Source organism: Cervus elaphus, chromosome 28, assembly GCF_910594005.1.
Source record: "Cervus elaphus chromosome 28, mCerEla1.1, whole genome shotgun sequence".
NCBI classification, from domain to species: domain Eukaryota; kingdom Metazoa; phylum Chordata; class Mammalia; order Artiodactyla; family Cervidae; genus Cervus; species Cervus elaphus.
Window position 1 is genome coordinate 35287478 of NC_057842.1, and position 13133 is coordinate 35300610.

Below are 13133 nucleotides of genomic sequence, written 5' to 3' on the forward strand. Positions count from 1 at the left end.
CTAGTGACAATGATCTTGAAAAATCAGATTTAGTAGAAATAACCAGCGTGAAACTGGCAATGGCTAACCATTGACAGAAGAATTAAATCTTCCTATTAAAACCTCATTCATGACAGCATTTTACCAAGAAACTTGGGCTTATACTTCAATGATAGAAGCTATAATCATTATCATCTTAATATAGAAAAAAGAAAAAAGCTGAATAATATATTATTAAATCATTGTTTTAAAAATTACACCAAATATAAGTGAGCCAATGAAATTAATTTCAGTAAAATAAAAATAAGCTGAAAAATGAAATGAGCTGTTCTGAGTAGAATAGAGGTTGCTTCTAGAAAAGACTAAAATTAACTGGTGTTAGTTATTAAAGATTGAAATTCACAAACATGAAGTTATGAACATCCTCAGAGTCAAAAGATTCTGTATCAAACTGGCTCTGATCTTTTGACTACACATACACAAAAAAACCTGTTTTTTTTCCCCTGAATATTTACTATATTTAAGTTTATAATATTCACATAATTCATAGTAACAACACAATTAGATCCAAGTTCCATAAGGAGTAAAAGGACTTGGTTGTAAGTGAAACTTGAGTTCAAATCCTTACCACACACTCTCTAGCTGTGTAATTGTAAATAAGTGACCAGGTTCCGATGGCAAGTGTCAATGTCTGTAAAAAGATGATACTTCAAAGTGTTGTAGAGAGGACTAAATGATAATTTGTATTAAATAGGCCTGCACTGGCCTTTCTGTTACTTTATTCTTCTCCTTGATGCTTATGATCCTGAGAAAGAGGTATGCTTGGCACACAGTAGGAATTCAAATACAAGGTAACTATTTTGCAAATAATAAGATGATGAAGAAGAAAATCTGCTTAGCTGACTCCTAGAGGATTACCAATAACGACTGAGGAATGTTAATTTCATGAGTATTTTCTAGATATGGATGGGGATTCCAGTTGAAAAAAGAAGTCTGTTTTCATTCAGAAAAGCCTCAGGTAAACAAGAAATAGGGTTAAGTATATATATGATTGTTTAAATATAGGTTGTTTAAATCTTCAGTGGTACCTGAACAATTCATTCCATGGAAGGAATTTGTTTCTGAATCAAAAGCTAATCTGTTGCAGTGACATGATACTATACCTAGAAGATCCTAAACATGCTACCAGAAAATTACTAGAACTCATCAGTGAATTTGGTAGAGTTGCAGGTTAAATTAATACACAGAAATCTGTTGCATTTCTATATACTAACAACGAAAGATCAGAAAGAGAAACTCAAGAAGCAATTCCATTTACCACTGCATCAAAAAAAAAAAAAAAAAAAAGATACCTAGGAATAAACCTACCTAAGGAGACAAAAGACAAAAGACCTGTACTCCAAAAGCTGTAATATGCTGATGAAAGAAGTCAAAGAAGACACAAACAGATGGAAAGATATACCATGTTCGTGGGTTGGAAGAATCTATATTGTCAAAATGACTATACTACCCAAGGCAATCTACAGATTCAATGCAATCCCAACCAAATTACCAATGGTATTTTTCACAGAACTAGAACAAAAAAATCTCAAAATCTGTATGGAGACACAAAAGACTCTGAAAGCCAAAGCAATCTTGAAAAAGAAAAGAGAAGCTAGAGGATATGGGCTTCCTGCTTTCAGCCTATACTACAAAGCTACAATCATCAAAACAGTAGGTGTTGGCACAAAAATAGAAATATAGATCAACAGGACAGGATAGAAAACCCAGAAATAAACCCATGCAGCTATGGACAATTAATCTATGTCAGAGAAGGCAAGACTATACAATGTTGGAAAAACAGTCTCTTCAACAAATGGTGCTGGGAAAACTGAACAGGCACATGTAAAAAAAATGAAATTAGATCATTCCTTAACTCCAATACAAAAATAAGCTCAAAACAGGTTAAAGATTTAAATGTGAGACCAGACACTATAAAATTCCTAGAGGAAAACATAGGCAGAACACTCTCTGATATAAATCACAGCAAATCTTTTCTGATCCATCTCCCAGAATAATGGAAATAAAAGCAAACATAAACAAATGGGACCTGCTGCTGCTGCTGCTGCTACGTCACTTCAGTCGTGTCCAACTCTGTGCGACCCCATAGACGGCAGCCCACCAGGCTCTGCCATCCCTGGGATTCTCCAGGCAAGAACACTGGAGTGGGTTGCCATTTCCTTCTTCAATGCATGAAAGTGAAAAATGAAAGTTAAGTCGCTCAGTCGTGTCCTACTTAAACTCAAAAGCTTTTGCACAGCAAAAGAAACAATAAACAAAATGAAAAGACAGCCCACAGATTGGGAGAAAATATTTGCAAATGATGTGATGGATAAGGGATTAGTTTCGAAAAATTTACAAAGAGCTTACAATGCTTAATAGCATAAAAACAAACAACCAACTCAAAAACTGGGCAGAAGACTTGAATAGACATTTCTCCAAACAGGATATACAGATGGCCAATAGGCACATGAAAAGATGTTCAACATCACTAGTTATTAGAGAAATACAAATCAAAACTACAATGAGGTATCACCTCACACCAGTCACAACAGCTATCATCAAAAAAGTCCAAAAACAACAAATACTAGAAAGGGTGTGGAGAGAAGGGAACCCTCCTGCACTGTTGGTGGGACTGTAAATTGGTGCTGTGGAAAACAGTATGGAGGTTCCTTAAAAAGCTAGAAACAGAGCTACCATATGACCCTGCAATCCCACTCCTGGGCATATATCCAGGGAAAAACATGGCCCAAAAGTATACATGCACCCCAGTGTTCATTGCAGCACTGTTTACAATAGCCAAGACATGGATAAAGAAGATGTGGTATATATATATATACATACATATATATTAATACAGTGGAATATTACTCAGCCATTAAAAAGAATGAAATATTGCCATCTGCAGCAACATGGATGGACCTAGAAAGTGTCATACTGATTGAAGTCAGTCACTCAGAGAAGGAGAAATATCATATGACGTCCCTCATATGTAGAATCTAAAAAGAAATGACACAAATGAACTTATTTACAAAACAGAGACACACAGACTTAGAAAATGAACTTATGGTTGCCGCAGGGGAAGGAGAGTTAGGGACTTTGGGAAGGTCATGTACACATTGCAATATTTCAAATGGATAACCAACAAAAATCTATTGTGTAGCACATGGAACTCTGCTCAGTGTTATGTGCCAGCCTGGATGAGAGGGGGTTCAGGGGAGAATGGATACACGTGTATGTATGGCTGAGTCCCTTTGCTGTTTACCTGAAACTATCACAACATTGTTAATCGGCTACACCCCAATACAAAATGGTTTTGGTGTTAAAAAAAAATTTTTTTAAGATGTACAATGCTGTCTACTGAAAAAAAAATACACACAACATAAAAGTTAAAAAAAATGGTAATTGCATTATTGGAAATCGACTCAATAAAGGCAAACAATACTGAAAGAAAGAAATAAAAGTCATTGGTTTAAAGACAAAGATTCATTTCACAACCAGATGAACCGCCCTTGACCTCCTATGATTTCCGGTTTATTTGAAGGGTCATTATCGTAGTAGATGTTGCTGCTTTTGCTACTGTTGTTGACTGGTTTAGACTTTAGGGTTTCATCAAGGACATTACTTCTATTCTATAAACCTTCTTACCTTGATTATAGAAATAGAAGAGGGATGAAAACAGCTATAGCTTTACCCTGAATTTAAACAATGTGGTGAGACTGATTTGCTCCTACATGTTTTAAAACAGCAAAACATCTTTCTAATACGTTTTCTCATCTGCAGCATAAAAGCCTAAAAATAATTGATTCTAAATACGGATTTTCCCTCAAGAGGTACTAGAGCTTTTGCTTTAGAAAACACTTCCTTTAATATGGAATTTATAAATCAGAAAGATACGTCTAGATTCTTCAAACCAAACAGGAACAGCATAGCCAACATGTGACCACCAAGCCTTAAAAAGACTGAAGGAGACAAACTGTGACCAGCAATCAAATTTGAATTTCAGCTCAGTGAGCACCATATGGGTACAAATGCAAATTGCCATTATTGTATTTCTAGGAAAAGTTTCAAGGGCGGAAACATAATCTAAAAAAACCACAAAGGCAATAAATAGTGTCTTAGTATAGATGAAAGATCCCCAGTGAGCCTCAGAGATAAAACTCCATCCTCAACCAACACTTCATCAGCAACTGCCTAGTGCGTTCTGATGGGTGACAGAGGCTAACTCCTTTTTTGTCCCTCTGGGTATTCAGCAAATGGATGTATGCGAGATCAAAAGCAATGAGCCTAAGAAAGAGCTCTTGACCCTTATGTATTTCTCTCCTCCGACTACACTCGTTTTGAAATGAAAAATGATTTCCTTGCATACATCCTCCATGCCATTGCTCACTTGGTTAAACTGCCGTGGCCGTTTCCCAGTAGGGCTCTTCAATCAGCAGATACAGGGAAAAGGCCGACCTAAAGGAGCCCGCACCATGTGCTCCTGGTCTGGTCTGGCCTGAAGGTACATGCTCATTCCTCTTCACTCATTCACACTTTGGTGCTGGGCTGCATCCTGAGCTTCGGGAACCGTGTCAGGTCCCTCTGTCCCTTTGCCCCACCAAGGCAACACTGACATGATGACCTGTACCCACTGAGCATGCTTGGGCTTGCCTCTGTGAGCTCATTGAAAGAGAGAATTCTCCTAACTTAAAAGTAGAAAAGGAAAATAATGTGAGCATACGCATAAACATTCAGTCACTTTAAAAATCACCTCCTCCCTACTTCTTTTCCTCTTCCATAAACATCACAGTATGGTATTTTTCCAGGTTTATACACTTCGTGTATGTGTGTGTACTCAGTCGTGTCCAACTCTTTGCAACCCCATGGACTGTAACCAACCAGGGTCCTCTGTCCATGGGATTTTCCAGGCAAGAATACTGGAATAGGTAGCCATTTCCTTCTCCAGGGAATCTTCCTGACCCAGGAAATGAACCTGGGTCTCTTGCATCTCCTGCAATGTTGGAGGATTCTTTACCACTGTGCCTGCCCTTGGGTTTATACACCTTAGGTCCATTCTAACTGGCACGTTGCAGGAAATTTATCGAGATGAAGGTCCTCTGTGTTCTAATCTTTGAGTAACGTTCAATGAGTGTCAGAAAATTTCACAGATGAGTTGGGCATTATGGAGATTCAGATCCAGAACACCTACGTAAACTCGGTGTACTATAACTTGCTGTTTAACCATAAAAATACCAGAGAAAGAGCTCCTGAGGAAAAGAAACAAATGGAAAAATTATACACAGCACTTGGCTAGGCTGACATGAGACTCAGATCTGAGAAGCAGAGCTAAGGTGTTAGTCACTCAGTCGTGTCTGACTCTTTGCGACCCCATGGACTGTAGCCCAGCGGGCTCTTCTGTCCATGGTATTCTCCAGGCAAGACTAATGGAGTGGGTTGCCGTTCCATTCTGCAGGGTATCTTCCCCACCCAGGGATCGAACCTAGGTCTCCTGCATGGCAGGCAGATTCTTTACCACCTGAGCCACCAGGGAAGCTCCTTGCTCTTTAAGGTACCTATTTGCACCCACTGGTTGACATTAGGGCTAAAAAGTCTTCCTGGGGGAGGCGGGAACACACTTGATACATGTCTCCATGTCATGTTCAGGCAGGTACAGCCACATCTGGCAGAACTCTGGAAGGAGAAGGGAGGACACCAGGGTGTAGAAAGGACAGTGGAGACTTGCCTGCAGAAGAAAATCCATTTTAAGGGCAAAAGCTGTCTAACATAGTAGGTCAAGGGCCTGAGGGTGGAGAAGAAAGGGAAGTGTGAGCGCAGTATTCATAAGTTGGTATTGAAATCCAGGTAAACAAAGCCACCTGGTGATGTGGATAAATCTCAGGTAGGAAAAGAACTCTGCGCGACATGGCAAAGCCATCATACTCAAGTCTGCCACAGTGTGGGCCCAAGAACCAGTGTTCTGGGACCTTCTCAGTTGACCATTACTGAGGGATAGATTCATTGTGCATTCCACTCCTCACTAGTTGGCCAAGCTGCAGGAACAGGCTGGAGCTTATCAGAAGCCTTCATGACCTGCCAGGACGCTGCTCCTCCAGTTGGGTGAACGCCAGGGCAGCCAAGGGTGGGGGTCTCCATGCAGGATGGATGAGGAGGCCGGCAGCAGGGGAGTCCTGACTGGAAGCAACACTCAAAAGTTTACCAGGAGAAACTACAGCTTCTGTCAGAACAAGCTCAGATTTAGAAGAGTGAGACTCAGTTATTAATGTAAACCTCTTCTCGTGTGGTATTAACCAAAATCACGAGAGCTGACATTTTCTTCTGCTCCTATAAAACAGACATCCAACTTAATGTCAGTGAGATTTTTTTCTCCATAATGCTTCTCAGATGACTTAGACTAACAGATTAGAAGTTAGTATTTGGCAGAGATAAAGTGAAGTGAAGTGAAATTCGCTCAGTCGTGTCCGACTCTTTGTGACCCCATGGACTATACAAGTCCATGGAATTCTCCAGGCCAGAATATTGCAGTGGGTAGCCCATGGCAGGGATAAGAACCTTTGAATTTCAACAAATCATCTTCTCGTCTAACTCCACCAAGAAAAAAAAGTTGAAGAGATAAGAAAGTTACAGAATATTTTTGAGGCTTGCTTGATAACCAAGGCCTAATTTCCATAGACATATTTAAATTTTATTTCATGGATAATTGAACTAGTATCTAAAATGCTTCAGTGGCCCACAGACAGGAAATTGCATCTTCAAAGCACGTGTGGAGACCTAACTCTACTCTTCCAATCAGATCCATAAGAAACTAGAGGGTGGAGACAGTAGGAGCTGTAACATGAGGCCATATTCAGGCCATGTTCTCAGGAAATTTCTCTTAAATTCGAGTTCATTCTGATTTTAAACAGCTCAAGATGGAGGTTAGAAACTGGGATCTTGTTGCTTTTATTTAAAGTACTCACCATCTCTACAGATAAAAGCAGCAGTATTTTTCTGACTTCAGTCCTTAAGTAACTCCTTTATGTTTCTGCAATATAGATGATGGAAGAATTTTTGAGCTGTTCGGAGCTAGATGCCTGCTGTGTGCAGTATTTCTTGATTTACTATCTGTTTATTCAAATGAAAAACCCTGGGGAGGGTAGAATTATTTTTCTTAAATAAATGTTTGATTGCTATGCCTTAAATTAGGATGGAATTTTTTTTTTTTTTTGGAATTTTTTTTTAATGGTTGATAATGACACTAAATTGATCATTAATTTGTTTTTAGAAAGATGAAGTTTTTAAATAGTTATTCCTTCTAACATGGAGAAGAATCCGGTAACAGGAGGCTGTAGCATATGCCTAAATGTTTACCACATGGTTCCTCTAACGTAGATCCCATTTCTCATAACTTTCCCATCATCCTCATTTTCATGCACACAAGCACATGCGCAGAGAACTGATGATCAGCATCGTGGAAGCAGCATCAGTCTTCCCTAAGAGTGTGATATCCGGATGAACTTGGAACCAGAGAGCAGGTAGGTCAGGTCCAGTATCTCTACTCTCTTGGGACCCACTGGAAAGTTAAAGTCACTGAACCCGCTTCCTTCTCCTCCAAATGAAAGTGACCCACCACTGCATTATAGGATCTCTGTGAGAAGTAAATGAGATAATGAACCATAAAGTGCCTGGCATCACTGCTTTGATACAAATGTTACAGCACAGAAGGTACTCATATGAAAATATGATGAATAAAGTATATTTGAATAATTATGACAATAAAAATAATCCACACAATAATAAATACAACCATTAACAATAATAAACTGGAATCTACTAATGTGTTCTCACATATGCTTCTGCTGTGCTGTGCTTAGGTTGCTCAGTCATGTCCAACTCTTTGCGACCTCATGGACCGCAGCCAGGCTCCTCTGTCCTTGGGGGTTCTCCAGGCAAGAATACTGGAGTGGGTTGCTATACCCTCCTCCAGGGGAATCTTTCCAACCCAGGGATCGGACTCAGGTCTCCCACACTGCAGGCGAATTCTTTACCATCTGAGCCATCCGGGAAGCCCAAAGATGCCTATATAAGTCATCAAGAAAGAATTCCATGTAAATCCTGCCTTAAAATCTGGAATCGAGACATTTTTGTCTGGAACATTTGAAAAATACAAAGTTGTTTTTTTTTTAAAGAACTGTATTATTTTGCTAATTAGAATAGTATGGAATTAGATCAAAATGACAGACTAAGACTTTATGCCTATCTACTCCCACCTTCATTTCCTAAAAATATCAGAAAATCTGTCTTTAAAAGGAATAAATTCACAACAGTGCTGGAAAACAAGAATGGGTGGAATTGACGGACGGAAATTTTGAGGATATCCAGAAGTAAGGAAGAATGACAGAATCATACTTGATGGGAAAACCACAACCCAGATCACATGGAGGAACCATCAATTGCAAAGGTGGGAGTAACTCTGGAACACTCAGAGCCCTGAGATGACAGACTAGGCGGCAGGTGGGAGTCCTGAGGAAAGTGTCTCAGGAACTAGCTGGTGAACGATCCAGGACACCCTGCTCTCCCACCTTGCAAAACTCCACCACCACAAGCTGCAGTGGCTGCTTTACCCACCCCTTGGCCTAGGCATCATATGAGGACAGCAGACTGGAGATGGATGTAGACTGTCATCGCCAGAAAGAACAGCAAGTCCTCATTTCCAGAAGAGGAGCATATGAACACCACCCCTCGGCAGCACACCCCAGCTCCCCTCACCCAACAGAGAAGATGGGTTCTGGTAAGAGTATTCACAGCGAAGCCAAGAATCTCCAATATAAAAATGAGCACACACAAGTATTCCCAAATATTTCAAGAAAATCAACCCCTGAGACAGGGCACCAAACTCAATATAAGGAAACCTCAAACATCTAAAGAAATAGACTTTAATAGAATAAACAGAAGATGACTTTGAAAGAAGTATAGTTGATCTGCACTATTTGTGGTTTCCATACTTGTGAATTCACCTACTGGCTAAAATTAATTTGTAACCCCAAATCGATACTCGCCACACTTTCAAGGTCAATCAGGACATTCACGGAGCAGGGAAATTTCTGACGGGTCTGATCCGCACATTCAAACAAGGTGAAAACAGGGCAGCACTCTGCCTTCTTGTCTCAGTTCTCATACTGTAAACAGGTGTCTTTTCTGGGGGCATATTTAGTGCCATGGTTTTCACATTTTTTATGCTCAAGTCCTTTATATAAAATTACTTACAACAGTCAGCCCTCTATATCCTAAAATTCTGCATCTGCCGACACAGAAAGCCGACTGTTTATTAAATAAGGTGCCTACAACAAAAACACACATTACAAAAGGCCATGTGTTGGTAAAGAATCCGCTCAGTTGGTAAAGAAACCGCCTGCAATGCAGGAGACCCCGGTTTGATTCCTGAGTGGGGAAGATCCTCTGGAGAAGGGATAGGCTACCCACTCTGGTATTCCTGGGCTTCCCTTGTGGCTCAGCTAGTAAAGAATCCACCTGCAATGCAGGAGACCTGGGTTCAATCCCTGGGTTGAGAAGATCCCCTGGAGAAGGGAAAGGCTACCCTTTCCAGTATTCTGACCTGGAGAATTCCATGGACTATAGTCCATGGGGTCGCAAAGAGTCGGACATGACTGAGCGACTTTCACTTTCACTATTACACAGTTGAATAAAATGTTATGACCAGAAACTCACAGGCAGCACCTAATGCTGTATTTCCCATGGGATCAATGGTTCAATAGTCACTAACTCAGTATTTGCTAATTCACTAATTCACAGCAAATTTAATAGATCATAACTACTGTGAGTAATGAAAACTGATTGTATAATTAATACCCTCATATGGGGTTTCCTGGGCTTCCCTGGTAGCTCAGGTGATAAAGAATCTGCCTGTAATGCAAGGTGATAAAGAATCTGCCTGTAATGCAGGAGACTCCAGTTTGATTCCTGGGTCAGGAAGATCCTCTGGAGAAGGGAATAGCTACCCACTCCAGTATTCTTGGGCTTCCTGAGTGATTCAGAGAGTTAAAGAATCTGCCTTCAAGGCAAGAGACCTGGGTTCGATCCCTGGGTTGGGAAGATCCCCTGGAGGCACGGCAACCCACTCCAGTATTCTTGCCTGGAGAATTCCCATGGACAGAGGAGCCTGGCGGGCCACAGTCCATGGGGTTGCAAAGAGTCAGACACGACTGAGCGACTAAGCAGAACACAGCACAGCAAAGAGCTTCTCAGGTGGTTCAGCAGTAAAGAATCTGCCTGCCAATGCAGGAGACGTGGGTTTGATCCCTGGGTGGGCAAGATCCCCTGGAGGAGGAAATGGCAACCCACTCCAGTGTTCTGGCCCAGAAAATTCCATGGACAATGGAGCTTGGCAGGCTACAGTACATGGGGGTCACATAGAGTAGGACATGACTTAGCAACTGAGCATGCACATGAATAGGAAAGGCTATTGCATCTAAGAATACTAGACTGTATGAAAAAATAACTTGAGATTCTTAGGAAATAAATATGTGATTGTAGAAACTGCAAAATCAGTGTATATACTGGATAGCAAAATGGATACTAGCTTTAGAATAAATTAGCAAGTTGGACTAAGCCAAAATTCTCCCAAAGATACCACAAAGGGACAAAAAAAAAATGCAAAATGAGTAAGAGAAGTTTAGAATTAGAACTATAAAAGTTCTGATCTAGCTAGTAAGAGTTTCAGAACCAAAGAAGACAGAGAACAGAAACATTTCTCAAAATAAAAGAAACACACCTTTTCAAATTGCCAAAGCTTACTAAGTGCTCAGCAGGATGAATTTTAAAGTCCACAGGTGGGCACATTGTGGTAAAACTCAACACCAAGGATAAAAAGAGGATCTTAAAAACTTTCAGAGTGAAAACTAGGTTTCCTGCAAAAGAACAAGACTCATTTAACCTCAGAATTCACAAGGACAACACTAGATGCTAAAAGAAAATGGAATAATATCTTCAAAGTTCTGACAGTAAATAAATCTGAGCACCAAATCTAGCCTCAGCCAAACTAGCATCCAAAGAATTTTTGTGTTTACCACAAGGGCTTTGAAAGTTTATCATTCATAAATCTACTCCAAAAGAATTATTAATGTACTTCAGCAAAACAAAAAATAAACTCATGAGGAAGACATGGGACACAACTTGATCATTATTAAGTACTATGCTTTCAAATAATCATATAGACATATATCTATGTTTTACAGACTTCTTTAATGACCACTTATATTTTTTAAGTGGTGACTACAAAAGTACCACAAGCCCATGAGGGGTCCAAGGAGATAAACTCTGGGAAACAGTAAAAAATGAAAGGAAAGCAAGTCACTGAATCCTACAGTACGGTATTTCACGGACCCTATGGGCCAGTGTCACCCCTGGGAAAAAACATTGCTCTCTTCTTGGAAAAGAATGCTTTGACATCCCAAAGCTTAACAAGTTCAAGAGGGAGGCTAGGAAGGGGGAATAAAAAAGCAAAAGAGAATTTAAAGAGGGAAACAAGTCACATTCCTAAAGAAGTGATTTTTCCCGAAATCAGAGCAACAATTAGGAATGCTATCTAACATTCTTGACTGCCAATTATGCTCAAACCCACCCTACCTCTCTAACTTAACTTTAAGGTAACTAGCACTGAAACAGTTATAATCCTGTCCTGAACTGAATTAGACCGTTAATAGGTGATGCAATAGTAATGAATCTTCCTGCCAGTGCAGGAGAGGCAAGAGACTCGGGTTCAATACCTGGCTGGGGAAGATCCCCTGCAGAGGGAAATGGCAACCCACTCCAGTATTCTTGCCTGAAAAGTTCCATGGGCAGAGGACCTGAAGGGCTACAGTCCATGGGGTAGCAAAGAATGGGACACAGTTGAGAGCACACACACAGACACTTCACTGAAGGACTGGTATGGTACAAAATAGGTCAAGTTGAGAAAGGAGACACAAAATGCAAAGCCATTCACCAGATGGGAAAACACATTAGAAGTCAATTCATGCCCTCTCTGGAGACTTGTTTCCTCAATACTGTGTACACTTAGACTGTGTGTGTGTGTGTCTGTGTGTGTGTGTCTGTGTGTGTTCAGCCCAGCTGTGCCCAACTCTTTGTGACCTCATGAACTGTAACCCACCAGGATCCTCTGTCCATCGAGTTTTCCAGGCAAGAATACTGGAGTGGGTGGCCATTTCCTTCTCCGGGGACCTTTCTGACCCAGGGATCGAACCTGGGTCTCCAGCATTGCAGGCAGATTCTTTACCACTGTGCCATCTGAGAAGTTCCACATTTAGACTAGGTCACAGAAACCACTATTTTCATTTGAGATTAGTCAAAAAGCTGGGTTACCTTACTGCATGTTTACCTAATTTTTAAGCCTGTTTTATAAATATAATTTTTTATTTATATTTTTTTGGCTGTGCTGGGCCTTCATTGCTGCGCGGGTTTTTCTCCCAGTAGCTGAGAGATGGGCCTACCCTCCAGTTGCGGTGGGCAAGCTTCTCATCGCCGTGGCCTCTCGTGTTACCGAGCACGGCCTCTATAGCACAGGCTCAGCAGCTGAGGGGCACGGGCTTACTTGCTCCGCGGCATGTGGGATCGTCCCAGATCAGGGATGGAACCTGAGTCTCCTGTATTGCAGGCTGATTCTTTACCACTGAGCCATATCAGGGAAGCCCTATTAGCTTATTTTAAAATGCGCTTAAGAATCATGTGCTTTTCTAAGTGGCAGAGTCCCCCAGTCTCTCAGACCTAGCATGGTTCTAGGCTGCGGCTGGCAGCCTGCCCAGGCACTGGTCCCACACTGGGTCCTCCCAGAACACTAGGGCTCTGATGTAACGCTTCGTGCTTCCCACCAATGATGATGTGCTTTCACCAAATAATGAAGACAATATATCTGAGGCACTTGGTCTTTTTTTCTAGCCATTAGATACGATGTTGTTCCCGAAACAAATCATATAAGGCAAAAAGAGTAATTTTACTGTCTAAAACACTTGAAAATTACTGCCTAGAGAAGAAACAAGGGCTTTGTAATAAAAACAGATCTTGGTTTGAATATCAACTATAGTATTGTCCACACAACCTTGAACAACATATCTAACTTC

The 13133-nt window shown here is 40.8% G+C and overlaps 1 protein-coding gene and 1 non-coding gene across 2 annotated transcripts in view; both read right to left on the reverse strand.

The window, feature by feature from the left end:
• The window catches only part of SLC35F1 (solute carrier family 35 member F1), a 411149-nt gene that overhangs the window by 367942 nt on the left and 30074 nt on the right, over positions 1-13133 (reverse strand). The gene's annotated exons all lie outside the window — the stretch shown is intronic.
• Positions 5480-5551, reverse strand: TRNAG-GCC. The gene has a single exon. It is a non-coding gene; the product is annotated as a tRNA-Gly (tRNA).